Below are 16,394 nucleotides of genomic sequence, written 5' to 3'. Positions count from 1 at the left end.
TAAAGGCATCCTCGGAACCTGTAAGACAACAAAGAAAATCAATACATGTATAGAAACTAAATGATCACCTACCTGTTGTCACCTAATGGCAACCTCAGAACCTGAAAGACAACAAAGACAGTCAATACAGGTTTTGAAACGGAAAGATCACTTACCTTTTACACAGTTGCAGAACAATAGACAGTTAGCCAGACACAGCTGCAGATGGACAGATTGATGGTGGCTGGATCTACGGTCAGGGAGTGAGTGGCTCTGAAGGTCCTAAACGTGTAAGACAAAAACAAACGTCAATACATGTATAGAAATTGATTGATGACCAAACTCTTACACACTTGCAGTCAGATAGATATCGAGTCACACACACCATTGCAATGGACAGACCCTTGTTTGATGGATCCACCATTTGGAAGGAGAGGGGTGTCCTGAAGTCCTGAAAGCCTGTAAGACAACAAAGAAAGTCAATACATGTATAGAAACTGAATGATCACCTACCTGTTAGACAGTAGCAAACAGATAGATAGTGAGCCGTACACAGTGGCAGATGGATGGACCCTTGATGGACAGATGCACCATCAGGGAGGGAAAGGGTAAAGGCATTCTCGGAACCTGAAAGACAACAAAGACAATCAATACAAGTTTTGAAACAGAAAGATCACTTACCTGTTGTCACCTAATGGCAACCTCAGAACCTGAAAGACAACAAAGACAGTCAATACAGGTTTTGAAACGGAAAGATCACTTACCTTTTACACAGTTGCAGAACAATAGACAGTGAGCCAGACACAGCTGCAGATGGACAGATTGATGGTGGCTGGATCTACGGTCAGGGAGTGAGTGGCTCTGAAGGTCCTAAACGTGTAAGACAAAAACAAACGTCAATACATGTATAGAAATTGATTGATGACCAAACTCTTACACACTTGCAGTCAGATAGATATCGAGTCACACACACCATTGCAATGGACAGACCCTTGTTTGATGGATCCACCATTTGGAAGGAGAGGGGTGTCCTGAAGTCCTGAAAGCCTGTAAGACAACAAAGAAAGTCAATACATGTATAGAAACTGAATGATCACCTACCTGTTAGACAGTAGCAAACAGATAGATAGTGAGCCGTACACAGTGGCAGATGGATGGACCCTTGATGGACAGATGCACCATCAGGGAGGGAAAGGGTAAAGGCATCCTCGGAACCTGTAAGACAACAAAGAAAATCAATACATGTATAGAAACTGAATGATCACCTACCTGTTGTCACCTAATGGCAACCTCAGAACCTGAAAGACAACAAAGACAGTCAATACAGGTTTTGAAACGGAAAGATCACTTACCTTTTACACAGTTGCAGAACGATAGACAGTGAGCCAGACACAGCTGCAGCTGGACAGATTGATAGCGGCTGTATCTACGGTCAGGGAGTGAGTGGCTCTGAAGGTCCTAAACGTGTAAGACAAAAACAAACGTCAATACATGTATAGAAATTGATTGATGACCAAACTCTTACACACTTGCAGTCAGATAGATATCGAGTCACACACACCATTGCAATGGACAGACCCTTGTTTGATGGATCCACCATTTGGAAGGAGAGGGGTGTCCTGAAGTCCTGAAAGCCTGTAACACAACAAAGAAAGTCAATACATGTATAAAAACTGAATGATCACCTACCTGTTAGACAGGTGCAGACAGATAGACAGCGAGCCCTACACAGTGGCAGATGGATGGACCCTTGATGGACAGATGCACCATCAGGGAGGGAAGGGGTAAAGGCATCCTCGGAACCTGAAAGACAACAAAGACAATCAATACAAGTTTTGAAACAGAAAGATCACTTACCTGTTGTCACCTAATGGCAACCTCAGAACCTGAAAGACAACAAAGACAGTCAATACAGGTTTTGAAACGGAAAGATCACTTACCTTTTACACAGTTGCAGAAAAATAGACAGTTAGCCAGACACAGCTTCAGATGGACAGATTGATGGTGGCTGGATCTACGGTCAGGGAGTGAGTGGCTCTGAAGGTCCTAAACGTGTAAGACAAAAAAAAACGTCAATACATGTATAGAAATTGATTGATGACCAAACTCTTACACACTTGCAGTCAGATAGTTAGCGAGTCACACACACCATTGTAATGGACAGACCCTTGTTTGATGGATCCACCATTTGGAAGGAGAGGGGTGTCCTGAAGTCCTGAAAGCCTGTAAGACAACAAAGAAAGTCAATACATGTATAAAAACTGAATGATCACCTACCTGTTAGACAGGTGCAGACAGATGGACAGCGAGCCCTACACAGTGGCAGATGGATGGACCCTTCATGGACAGATGCACCATCAGGGAGGGAAGGGGTAAAGGCATCCTCGGAACCTGAAAGACAACAAAGACAATCAATACAAGTTTTGAAACAGAAAGATCACTTACCTTTTACACAGTTGCAGAAAAATAGACAGTTAGCCAGACACAGCTGCAGATGGACAGATTGATGGTGGCTTGATCTACGGTCAGGGAGTGAGTGGCTCTGAAGGTCCTAAACGTGTAAGACAAAAAAAAACGTCAATACATGTATAGAAATTGGTTGATGACCAAACTCTTTCACACTTCCAGTAAGATAGTTAGCGAGTCACAAACACCATTGCAATGGACAGACCCTTGTTTGATGGATCCACCATTTGGAAGGAGAGGGGTGTCCTGAAAGCCTGTAAGACAACAAAGAAAGTCAATACATGTATAGAAACTGAATGATCACCTACCTGTTAGACAGTAGCAAACAGATAGATAGTGAGCCGTACACAGTGGCAGATGGATGGACCCTTGATGGACAGATGCACCATCAGGGAGGGAAGGGGTAAAGGCATCCTCGGAACCTGTAAGACAACAAAGAAAATCAATACATGTATAGAAACTAAATGATCACCTACCTGTTGTCACCTAATGGCAACCTCAGAACCTGAAAGACAACAAAGACAGTCAATACAGGTTTTGAAACGGAAAGATCACTTACCTTTTACACAGTTGCAGAACAATAGACAGTTAGCCAGACACAGCTGCAGATGGACAGATTGATGGTGGCTGGATCTACGGTCAGGGAGTGAGTGGCTCTGAAGGTCCTAAACGTGTAAGACAAAAACAAACGTCAATACATGTATAGAAATTGATTGATGACCAAACTCTTACACACTTGCAGTCAGATAGATATCGAGTCACACACACCATTGCAATGGACAGACCCTTGTTTGATGGATCCACCATTTGGAAGGAGAGGGGTGTCCTGAAGTCCTGAAAGCCTGTAAGACAACAAAGAAAGTCAATACATGTATAGAAACTGAATGATCACCTACCTGTTAGACAGTAGCAAACAGATAGATAGTGAGCCGTACACAGTGGCAGATGGATGGACCCTTGATGGACAGATGCACCATCAGGGAGGGAAAGGGTAAAGGCATTCTCGGAACCTGAAAGACAACAAAGACAATCAATACAAGTTTTGAAACAGAAAGATCACTTACCTGTTGTCACCTAATGGCAACCTCAGAACCTGAAAGACAACAAAGACAGTCAATACAGGTTTTGAAACGGAAAGATCACTTACCTTTTACACAGTTGCAGAACAATAGACAGTTAGCCAGACACAGCTGCAGATGGACAGATTGATGGTGGCTGGATCTACGGTCAGGGAGTGAGTGGCTCTGAAGGTCCTAAACCTGTAAGACAAAAACAAACGTCAATACATGTATAGAAATTGATTGATGACCAAACTCTTACACACTTGCAGTCAGATAGATATCGAGTCACACACACCATTGCAATGGACAGACCCTTGTTTGATGGATCCACCATTTGGAAGGAGAGGGGTGTCCTGAAGTCCTGAAAGCCTGTAAGACAACAAAGAAAGTCAATACATGTATAGAAACTGAATGATCACCTACCTGTTAGACAGTAGCAAACAGATAGATAGTGAGCCGTACACAGTGGCAGATGGATGGACCCTTGATGGACAGATGCACCATCAGGGAGGGAAAGGGTAAAGGCATCCTCGGAACCTGTAAGACAACAAAGAAAATCAATACATGTATAGAAACTGAATGATCACCTACCTGTTGTCACCTAATGGCAACCTCAGAACCTGAAAGACAACAAAGACAGTCAATACAGGTTTTGAAACGGAAAGATCACTTACCTTTTACACAGTTGCAGAACAATAGACAGTGAGCCAGACACAGCTGCAGATGGACAGATTGATGGTGGCTGGATCTACGGTCAGGGAGTGAGTGGCTCTGAAGGTCCTAAACGTGTAAGACAAAAACAAACGTCAATACATGTATAGAAATTGATTGATGACCAAACTCTTACACACTTGCAGTCAGATAGATATCGAGTCACACACACCATTGCAATGGACAGACCCTTGTTTGATGGATCCACCATTTGGAAGGAGAGGGGTGTCCTGAAGTCCTGAAAGCCTGTAAGACAACAAAGAAAGTCAATACATGTATAGAAACTGAATGATCACCTACCTGTTAGACAGTAGCAAACAGATAGATAGTGAGCCGTACACAGTGGCAGATGGATGGACCCTTGATGGACAGATGCACCATCAGGGAGGGAAAGGGTAAAGGCATCCTCGGAACCTGTAAGACAACAAAGAAAATCAATACATGTATAGAAACTGAATGATCACCTACCTGTTGTCACCTAATGGCAACCTCAGAACCTGAAAGACAACAAAGACAGTCAATACAGGTTTTGAAACGGAAAGATCACTTACCTTTTACACAGTTGCAGAAAAATAGACAGTTAGCCAGACACAGCTGCAGATGGACAGATTGATGGTGGCTGGATCTACGGTCAGGGAGTGAGTGGCTCTGAAGGTCCTAAACGTGTAAGACAAAAACAAACGTCAATACATGTATAGAAATTGATTGATGACCAAACTCTTACACACTTGCAGTCAGATAGTTAGCGAGTCACACACACCATTGTAATGGACAGACCCTTGTTTGATGGATCCACCATTTGGAAGGAGAGGGGTGTCCTGAAGTCCTGAAAGCCTGTAAGACAACAAAGAAAGTCAATACATGTATAAAAACTGAATGATCACCTACCTGTTAGACAGGTGCAGACAGATGGACAGCGAGCCCTACACAGTGGCAGATGGATGGACCCTTCATGGACAGATGCACCATCAGGGAGGGAAGGGGTAAAGGCATCCTCGGAACCTGAAAGACAACAAAGACAATCAATACAAGTTTTGAAACAGAAAGATCACTTACCTTTTACACAGTTGCAGAAAAATAGACAGTTAGCCAGACACAGCTGCAGATGGACAGATTGATGGTGGCTGGATCTACGGTCAGGGAGTGAGTGGCTCTGAAGGTCCTAAACGTGTAAGACAAAAACAAACGTCAATACATGTATAGAAATTGATTGATGACCAAACTCTTTCACACTTCCAGTAAGATAGTTAGCGAGTCACAAACACCATTGCAATGGACAGACCCTTGTTTGATGGATCCACCATTTGGAAGGAGAGGGGTGTCCTGAAGTCCTGAAAGCCTGTAAGACAACAAAGAAAGTCAATACATGTATAGAAACTGAATGATCACCTACCTGTTAGACAGTAGCAAACAGATAGATAGTGAGCCATACACAGTGGCAGATGGATGGACCCTTCATGGACAGATGCACCATCAGGGAGGGAAAGGGTAAAGGCATCCTCGGAACCTGTAAGACAACAAAGAAAATCAATACATGTATAGAAACTGAATGATCACCTACCTGTTGTCACCTAATGGCAACCTCAGAACCTGAAAGACAACAAAGAAAGTCAATACAGGTTTTGAAACGGAAAGATCACTTACCTTTTACACAGTTGCAGAACAATAGACAGTGAGCCAGACACAGCTGCAGATGGACAGATTGATGGTGGCTGGATCTACGGTCAGGGAGTGAGTGGCTCTGAAGGTCCTAAACGTGTAAGACAAAAACAAACGTCAATACATGTATAGAAATTGATTGATGACCAAACTCTTACACACTTGCAGTCAGATAGATATCGAGTCACACACACCATTGCAATGGACAGACCCTTGTTTGATGGATCCACCATTTGGAAGGAGAGGGGTGTCCTGAAGTCCTGAAAGCCTGTAAGACAACAAAGAAAGTCAATACATGTATAGAAACTGAATGATCACCTACCTGTTAGACAGTAGCAAACAGATAGATAGTGAGCCGTACACAGTGGCAGATGGATGGACCCTTGATGGACAGATGCACCATCAGGGAGGGAAAGGGTAAAGGCATCCTCGGAACCTGTAAGACAACAAAGAAAATCAATACATGTATAGAAACTGAATGATCACCTACCTGTTGTCACCTAATGGCAACCTCAGAACCTGAAAGACAACAAAGACAGTCAATACAGGTTTTGAAACGGAAAGATCACTTACCTTTTACACAGTTGCAGAAAAATAGACAGTTAGCCAGACACAGCTGCAGATGGACAGATTGATGGTGGCTGGATCTACGGTCAGGGAGTGAGTGGCTCTGAAGGTCCTAAACGTGTAAGACAAAAACAAACGTCAATACATGTATAGAAATTGATTGATGACCAAACTCTTACACACTTGCAGTCAGATAGATATCGAGTCACACACACCATTGCAATGGACAGACCCTTGTTTGATGGATCCACCATTTGGAAGGAGAGGGGTGTCCTGAAGTCCTGAAAGCCTGTAACACAACAAAGAAAGTCAATACATGTATAAAAACTGAATGATCACCTACCTGTTAGACAGGTGCAGACAGATAGACAGCGAGCCCTACACAGTGGCAGATGGATGGACCCTTGATGGACAGATGCACCATCAGGGAGGGAAGGGGTAAAGGCATCCTCGGAACCTGAAAGACAACAAAGACAATCAATACAAGTTTTGAAACAGAAAGATCACTTACCTGTTGTCACCTAATGGCAACCTCAGAACCTGAAAGACAACAAAGACAGTCAATACAGGTTTTGAAACGGAAAGATCACTTACCTTTTACACAGTTGCAGAAAAATAGACAGTTAGCCAGACACAGCTTCAGATGGACAGATTGATGGTGGCTGGATCTACGGTCAGGGAGTGAGTGGCTCTGAAGGTCCTAAACGTGTAAGACAAAAAAAAACGTCAATACATGTATAGAAATTGATTGATGACCAAACTCTTACACACTTGCAGTCAGATAGTTAGCGAGTCACACACACCATTGTAATGGACAGACCCTTGTTTGATGGATCCACCATTTGGAAGGAGAGGGGTGTCCTGAAGTCCTGAAAGCCTGTAAGACAACAAAGAAAGTCAATACATGTATAAAAACTGAATGATCACCTACCTGTTAGACAGGTGCAGACAGATAGACAGCGAGCCCTACACAGTGGCAGATGGATGGACCCTTGATGGACAGATGCACCATCAGGGAGGGAAGGGGTAAAGGCATCCTCGGAACCTGAAAGACAACAAAGACAATCAATACAAGTTTTGAAACAGAAAGATCACTTACCTGTTGTCACCTAATGGCAACCTCAGAACCTGAAAGACAACAAAGACAGTCAATACAGGTTTTGAAACGGAAAGATCACTTACCTTTTACACAGTTGCAGAAAAATAGACAGTTAGCCAGACACAGCTTCAGATGGACAGATTGATGGTGGCTGGATCTACGGTCAGGGAGTGAGTGGCTCTGAAGGTCCTAAACGTGTAAGACAAAAAAAAACGTCAATACATGTATAGAAATTGATTGATGACCAAACTCTTACACACTTGCAGTCAGATAGTTAGCGAGTCACACACACCATTGTAATGGACAGACCCTTGTTTGATGGATCCACCATTTGGAAGGAGAGGGGTGTCCTGAAGTCCTGAAAGCCTGTAAGACAACAAAGAAAGTCAATACATGTATAAAAACTGAATGATCACCTACCTGTTAGACAGGTGCAGACAGATGGACAGCGAGCCCTACACAGTGGCAGATGGATGGACCCTTCATGGACAGATGCACCATCAGGGAGGGAAGGGGTAAAGGCATCCTCGGAACCTGAAAGACAACAAAGACAATCAATACAAGTTTTGAAACAGAAAGATCACTTACCTTTTACACAGTTGCAGAAAAATAGACAGTTAGCCAGACACAGCTGCAGATGGACAGATTGATGGTGGCTTGATCTACGGTCAGGGAGTGAGTGGCTCTGAAGGTCCTAAACGTGTAAGACAAAAAAAAACGTCAATACATGTATAGAAATTGGTTGATGACCAAACTCTTTCACACTTCCAGTAAGATAGTTAGCGAGTCACAAACACCATTGCAATGGACAGACCCTTGTTTGATGGATCCACCATTTGGAAGGAGAGGGGTGTCCTGAAAGCCTGTAAGACAACAAAGAAAGTCAATACATGTATAGAAACTGAATGATCACCTACCTGTTAGACAGTAGCAAACAGATAGATAGTGAGCCGTACACAGTGGCAGATGGATGGACCCTTGATGGACAGATGCACCATCAGGGAGGGAAGGGGTAAAGGCATCCTCGGAACCTGTAAGACAACAAAGAAAATCAATACATGTATAGAAACTAAATGATCACCTACCTGTTGTCACCTAATGGCAACCTCAGAACCTGAAAGACAACAAAGACAGTCAATACAGGTTTTGAAACGGAAAGATCACTTACCTTTTACACAGTTGCAGAACAATAGACAGTTAGCCAGACACAGCTGCAGATGGACAGATTGATGGTGGCTGGATCTACGGTCAGGGAGTGAGTGGCTCTGAAGGTCCTAAACGTGTAAGACAAAAACAAACGTCAATACATGTATAGAAATTGATTGATGACCAAACTCTTACACACTTGCAGTCAGATAGATATCGAGTCACACACACCATTGCAATGGACAGACCCTTGTTTGATGGATCCACCATTTGGAAGGAGAGGGGTGTCCTGAAGTCCTGAAAGCCTGTAAGACAACAAAGAAAGTCAATACATGTATAGAAACTGAATGATCACCTACCTGTTAGACAGTAGCAAACAGATAGATAGTGAGCCGTACACAGTGGCAGATGGATGGACCCTTGATGGACAGATGCACCATCAGGGAGGGAAAGGGTAAAGGCATTCTCGGAACCTGAAAGACAGCAAAGACAATCAATACAAGTTTTGAAACAGAAAGATCACTTACCTGTTGTCACCTAATGGCAACCTCAGAACCTGAAAGACAACAAAGACAGTCAATACAGGTTTTGAAACGGAAAGATCACTTACCTTTTACACAGTTGCAGAACAATAGACAGTTAGCCAGACACAGCTGCAGATGGACAGATTGATGGTGGCTGGATCTACGGTCAGGGAGTGAGTGGCTCTGAAGGTCCTAAACCTGTAAGACAAAAACAAACGTCAATACATGTATAGAAATTGATTGATGACCAAACTCTTACACACTTGCAGTCAGATAGATATCGAGTCACACACACCATTGCAATGGACAGACCCTTGTTTGATGGATCCACCATTTGGAAGGAGAGGGGTGTCCTGAAGTCCTGAAAGCCTGTAAGACAACAAAGAAAGTCAATACATGTATAGAAACTGAATGATCACCTACCTGTTAGACAGTAGCAAACAGATAGATAGTGAGCCGTACACAGTGGCAGATGGATGGACCCTTGATGGACAGATGCACCATCAGGGAGGGAAAGGGTAAAGGCATCCTCGGAACCTGTAAGACAACAAAGAAAATCAATACATGTATAGAAACTGAATGATCACCTACCTGTTGTCACCTAATGGCAACCTCAGAACCTGAAAGACAACCAAGACAGTCAATACAGGTTTTGAAACGGAAAGATCACTTACCTTTTACACAGTTGCAGAACAATAGACAGTGAGCCAGACACAGCTGCAGATGGACAGATTGATGGTGGCTGGATCTACGGTCAGGGAGTGAGTGGCTCTGAAGGTCCTAAACGTGTAAGACAAAAACAAACGTCAATACATGTATAGAAATTGATTGATGACCAAACTCTTACACACTTGCAGTCAGATAGATATCGAGTCACACACACCATTGCAATGGACAGACCCTTGTTTGATGGATCCACCATTTGGAAGGAGAGGGGTGTCCTGAAGTCCTGAAAGCCTGTAAGACAACAAAGAAAGTCAATACATGTATAGAAACTGAATGATCACCTACCTGTTAGACAGTAGCAAACAGATAGATAGTGAGCCGTACACAGTGGCAGATGGATGGACCCTTGATGGACAGATGCACCATCAGGGAGGGAAAGGGTAAAGGCATCCTCGGAACCTGTAAGACAACAAAGAAAATCAATACATGTATAGAAACTGAATGATCACCTACCTGTTGTCACCTAATGGCAACCTCAGAACCTGAAAGACAACAAAGACAGTCAATACAGGTTTTGAAACGGAAAGATCACTTACCTTTTACACAGTTGCAGAAAAATAGACAGTTAGCCAGACACAGCTGCAGATGGACAGATTGATGGTGGCTGGATCTACGGTCAGGGAGTGAGTGGCTCTGAAGGTCCTAAACGTGTAAGACAAAAACAAACGTCAATACATGTATAGAAATTGATTGATGACCAAACTCTTACACACTTGCAGTCAGATAGTTAGCGAGTCACACACACCATTGTAATGGACAGACCCTTGTTTGATGGATCCACCATTTGGAAGGAGAGGGGTGTCCTGAAGTCCTGAAAGCCTGTAAGACAACAAAGAAAGTCAATACATGTATAAAAACTGAATGATCACCTACCTGTTAGACAGGTGCAGACAGATGGACAGCGAGCCCTACACAGTGGCAGATGGATGGACCCTTCATGGACAGATGCACCATCAGGGAGGGAAGGGGTAAAGGCATCCTCGGAACCTGAAAGACAACAAAGACAATCAATACAAGTTTTGAAACAGAAAGATCACTTACCTTTTACACAGTTGCAGAAAAATAGACAGTTAGCCAGACACAGCTGCAGATGGACAGATTGATGGTGGCTGGATCTACGGTCAGGGAGTGAGTGGCTCTGAAGGTCCTAAACGTGTAAGACAAAAACAAACGTCAATACATGTATAGAAATTGATTGATGACCAAACTCTTTCACACTTCCAGTAAGATAGTTAGCGAGTCACAAACACCATTGCAATGGACAGACCCTTGTTTGATGGATCCACCATTTGGAAGGAGAGGGGTGTCCTGAAGTCCTGAAAGCCTGTAAGACAACAAAGAAAGTCAATACATGTATAGAAACTGAATGATCACCTACCTGTTAGACAGTAGCAAACAGATAGATAGTGAGCCATACACAGTGGCAGATGGATGGACCCTTCATGGACAGATGCACCATCAGGGAGGGAAAGGGTAAAGGCATCCTCGGAACCTGTAAGACAACAAAGAAAATCAATACATGTATAGAAACTGAATGATCACCTACCTGTTGTCACCTAATGGCAACCTCAGAACCTGAAAGACAACAAAGAAAGTCAATACAGGTTTTGAAACGGAAAGATCACTTACCTTTTACACAGTTGCAGAACAATAGACAGTGAGCCAGACACAGCTGCAGATGGACAGATTGATGGTGGCTGGATCTACGGTCAGGGAGTGAGTGGCTCTGAAGGTCCTAAACGTGTAAGACAAAAACAAACGTCAATACATGTATAGAAATTGATTGATGACCAAACTCTTACACACTTGCAGTCAGATAGATATCGAGTCACACACACCATTGCAATGGACAGACCCTTGTTTGATGGATCCACCATTTGGAAGGAGAGGGGTGTCCTGAAGTCCTGAAAGCCTGTAAGACAACAAAGAAAGTCAATACATGTATAGAAACTGAATGATCACCTACCTGTTAGACAGTAGCAAACAGATAGATAGTGAGCCGTACACAGTGGCAGATGGATGGACCCTTGATGGACAGATGCACCATCAGGGAGGGAAAGGGTAAAGGCATCCTCGGAACCTGTAAGACAACAAAGAAAATCAATACATGTATAGAAACTGAATGATCACCTACCTGTTGTCACCTAATGGCAACCTCAGAACCTGAAAGACAACAAAGACAGTCAATACAGGTTTTGAAACGGAAAGATCACTTACCTTTTACACAGTTGCAGAAAAATAGACAGTTAGCCAGACACAGCTGCAGATGGACAGATTGATGGTGGCTGGATCTACGGTCAGGGAGTGAGTGGCTCTGAAGGTCCTAAACGTGTAAGACAAAAAAAAACGTCAATACATGTATAGAAATTGATTGATGACCAAACTCTTACACACTTGCAGTCAGATAGTTAGCGAGTCACACACACCATTGTAATGGACAGACCCTTGTTTGATGGATCCACCATTTGGAAGGAGAGGGGTGTCCTGAAGTCCTGAAAGCCTGTAAGACAACAAAGAAAGTCAATACATGTATAAAAACTGAATGATCACCTACCTGTTAGACAGGTGCAGACAGATGGACAGCGAGCCCTACACAGTGGCAGATGGATGGACCCTTCATGGACAGATGCACCATCAGGGAGGGAAGGGGTAAAGGCATCCTCGGAACCTGAAAGACAACAAAGACAATCAATACAAGTTTTGAAACAGAAAGATCACTTACCTTTTACACAGTTGCAGAAAAATAGACAGTTAGCCAGACACAGCTGCAGATGGACAGATTGATGGTGGCTGGATCTACGGTCAGGGAGTGAGTGGCTCTGAAGGTCCTAAACTTGTAAGACAAAAACAAACGTCAATACATGTATAGAAATTGGTTGATGACCAAACTCTTTCACACTTCCAGTAAGATAGTTAGCGAGTCACAAACACCATTGCAATGGACAGACCCTTGTTTGATGGATCCACCATTTGGATGGAGAGGGGTGTCCTGAAGTCCTGAAAGCCTGTAAGACAACAAAGAAAGTCAATACATGTATAGAAACTGAATGATCACCTACCTGTTAGACAGTAGCAAACAGATAGATAGTGATCCGTACACAGTGGCAGATGGATGGACCCTTGATGGACAGATGCACCATCAGGGAGGGAAAGGGTAAAGGCATCCTCGGAACCTGTAAGACAACAAAGAAAATCAATACATGTATAGAAACTGAATGATCACCTACCTGTTGTCACCTAATGGCAACCTCAGAACCTGAAAGACAACAAAGACAGTCAATACAGGTTTTGAAACGGAAAGATCACTTACCTTTTACACAGTTGCAGAACAATAGACAGTGAGCCAGACACAGCTGCAGATGGACAGATTGATGGTGGCTGGATCTACGGTCAGGGAGTGAGTGGCTCTGAAGGTCCTAAACGTGTAAGACAAAAAAAAAACGTCAATACATGTATAGAAATTGATTGATGACCAAACTCTTACACACTTGCAGTCAGATAGTTAGCGAGTCACACACACCATTGTAATGGACAGACCCTTGATTGATGGATCCACCATTTGGAAGGAGAGGGGTGTCCTGAAGTCCTGAAAGCCTGTAAGACAACAAAGAAAGTCAATACATGTATAAAAACTGAATGATCACCTACCTGTTAGACAGGTGCAGACAGATGGACAGCGAGCCCTACACAGTGGCAGATGGATGGACCCTTCATGGACAGATGCACCATCAGGGAGGGAAGGGGTAAAGGCATCCTCGGAACCTGAAAGACAACAAAGACAGTCAATACAGGTTTTGAAACGGAAAGATCACTTACCTTTTACACAGTTGCAGAACAATAGACAGTGAGCCAGACACAGCTGCAGATGGACAGATTGATGGTGGCTGGATCTACGGTCAGGGAGTGAGTGGCTCTGAAGGTCCTAAACGTGTAAGACAAAAAAAAAACGTCAATACATGTATAGAAATTGATTGATGACCAAACTCTTACACACTTGCAGTCAGATAGTTAGCGAGTCACACACACCATTGTAATGGACAGACCCTTGATTGATGGATCCACCATTTGGAAGGAGAGGGGTGTCCTGAAGTCCTGAAAGCCTGTAAGACAACAAAGAAAGTCAATACATGTATAAAAACTGAATGATCACCTACCTGTTAGACAGGTGCAGACAGATGGACAGCGAGCCCTACACAGTGGCAGATGGATGGACCCTTCATGGACAGATGCACCATCAGGGAGGGAAGGGGTAAAGGCATCCTCGGAACCTGAAAGACAACAAAGACAATCAATACAAGTTTTGAAACAGAAAGATTACTTACCTTTTACACAGTTGCAGAAAAATAGACAGTTAGCCAGACACAGCTGCAGATGGACAGATTGATGGTGGCTGGATCTACAGTCAGGGAGTGAGTGGCTCTGAAGGTCCTAAACTTGTAAGACAAAAACAAACGTCAATACATGTATAGAAATTGGTTGATGACCAAACTCTTTCACACTTCCAGTAAGATAGTTAGCGAGTCACAAACACCATTGCAATGGACAGACCCTTGTTTGATGGATCCACCATTTGGATGGAGAGGGGTGTCCTGAAGTCCTGAAAGCCTGTAAGACAACAAAGAAAGTCAATACATGTATAGAAACTGAATGATCACCTACCTGTTAGACAGTACCAAACAGATAGATAGTGAGCCGTACACAGTGGCAGATGGATGGACCCTTGATGGACAGATGCACCATCAGGGAGGGAAGGGGTAAAGGCATCCTCGGAACCTGTAAGACAACAAAGAAAATCAATACATGTATAAAAACTGAATGATCACCTACCTGTTAGACAGTAGCAAACAGTAAGACAGCGAGACCTACACAGTGGCAGATGGATGGACCCTTGATGGACAGATGCACCATCAGGGAGGGAAGGGGTAAAGGCATCCTCGGAACCTGAAAGACAACAAAGACAATCAATACAAGTTTTGAAACAGAAAGATCACTTACCTGTTGTCACCTAATGGCAACCTCAGAACCTGAAAGACAACAAAGACAGTTAATACAGGTTTTGAAACGGAAAGATCACTTACCTTTTACACAGTTGCAGAACAATAGACAGTGAGCCAGACACAGCTGCAGATGGACAGATTGATGGTGGCTGGATCTACGGTCAGGGAGTGAGTGGCTCTGAAGGTCCTAAACGTGTAAGACAAAAACAAACGTCAATACATGTATAGAAATTGATTGATGACCAAACTCTTACACACTTGCAGTCAGATAGATATCGAGTCACACACACCATTGCAATGGACAGACCCTTGTTTGATGGATCCACCATTTGGAAGGAGAGGGGTGTCCTGAAGTCCTGAAAGCCTGTAAGACAACAAAGAAAGTCAATACATGTATAGAAACTGAATGATCACCTACCTGTTAGACAGTAGCAAACAGATAGATAGTGAGCCGTACACAGTGGCAGATGGATGGACCCTTGATGGACAGATGCACCATCAGGGAGGGAAAGGGTAAAGGCATCCTCGGAACCTGTAAGACAACAAAGAAAATCAATACATGTATAGAAACTGAATGATCACCTACCTGTTGTCACCTAATGGCAACCTCAGAACCTGAAAGACAACAAAGACAGTCAATACAGGTTTTGAAACGGAAAGATCACTTACCTTTTACACAGTTGCAGAACAATAGACAGTTAGCCAGACAGCTGCAGATGGACAGATTGATGGTGGCTGGATCTACGGTCATGGAGGGAGGGGCTCTGAAGGTCCTAAACCTGTAAGACAAATAAAAAAGCCAATACATGTATAAAAACAGAATGATCACCTAACTCTTACACACTTGCAGTCAGATAGATATCGAGTCACACACATAGTTGCAATGGACAGACCCTTGTTTGATGAATCCACCATTAGGAAGGAGGGGGGGTCCTGGAATCCTAAAAGCCTGTAAGACAACAAGGAAAGTCAATACATGTATAGAAACTGAATAATTACCTACCTGTTAGACAGTAGCAAACAGATAGACAGTGAGCCGTACATAGTTGCAGATGGATGGACCCTTGATTGACAGATGCACCATCAGGGAGGGAAGGGGTAAAGGCATCCTCGGAACCTGTAAAACAACAAGGAAAGTCAATACATGTATAAAAACTGAATGATCACCTACCTGTTAGACAGGTGCAGACAGATAGACAGCGAGCCCTACACAGTGGCAGATGGATGGACCCTTGATGGACAGATGCACCATCAGGGAGGGAAGGGGTAAAGGCATCCTCGGAACCTGAAAGACAACAAAGACAATCAATACAAGTTTTGAAACAGAAAGATCACTTACCTTTTACACAGTTGCAGAACAATAGACAGTTAGCCAGACACAGCTGCAGATGGACAGATTGATGGTGGCTGGATGTATGGTCATGGAGGGAGAGGCTCTGAAGGTCCTAAACCTGAAAGA

This window comes from Salminus brasiliensis, chromosome 12 (assembly GCF_030463535.1).
Source record: "Salminus brasiliensis chromosome 12, fSalBra1.hap2, whole genome shotgun sequence".
NCBI lineage: Eukaryota > Metazoa > Chordata > Actinopteri > Characiformes > Bryconidae > Salminus > Salminus brasiliensis.
Note: the sequence above shows the minus strand (reverse complement) of the source record.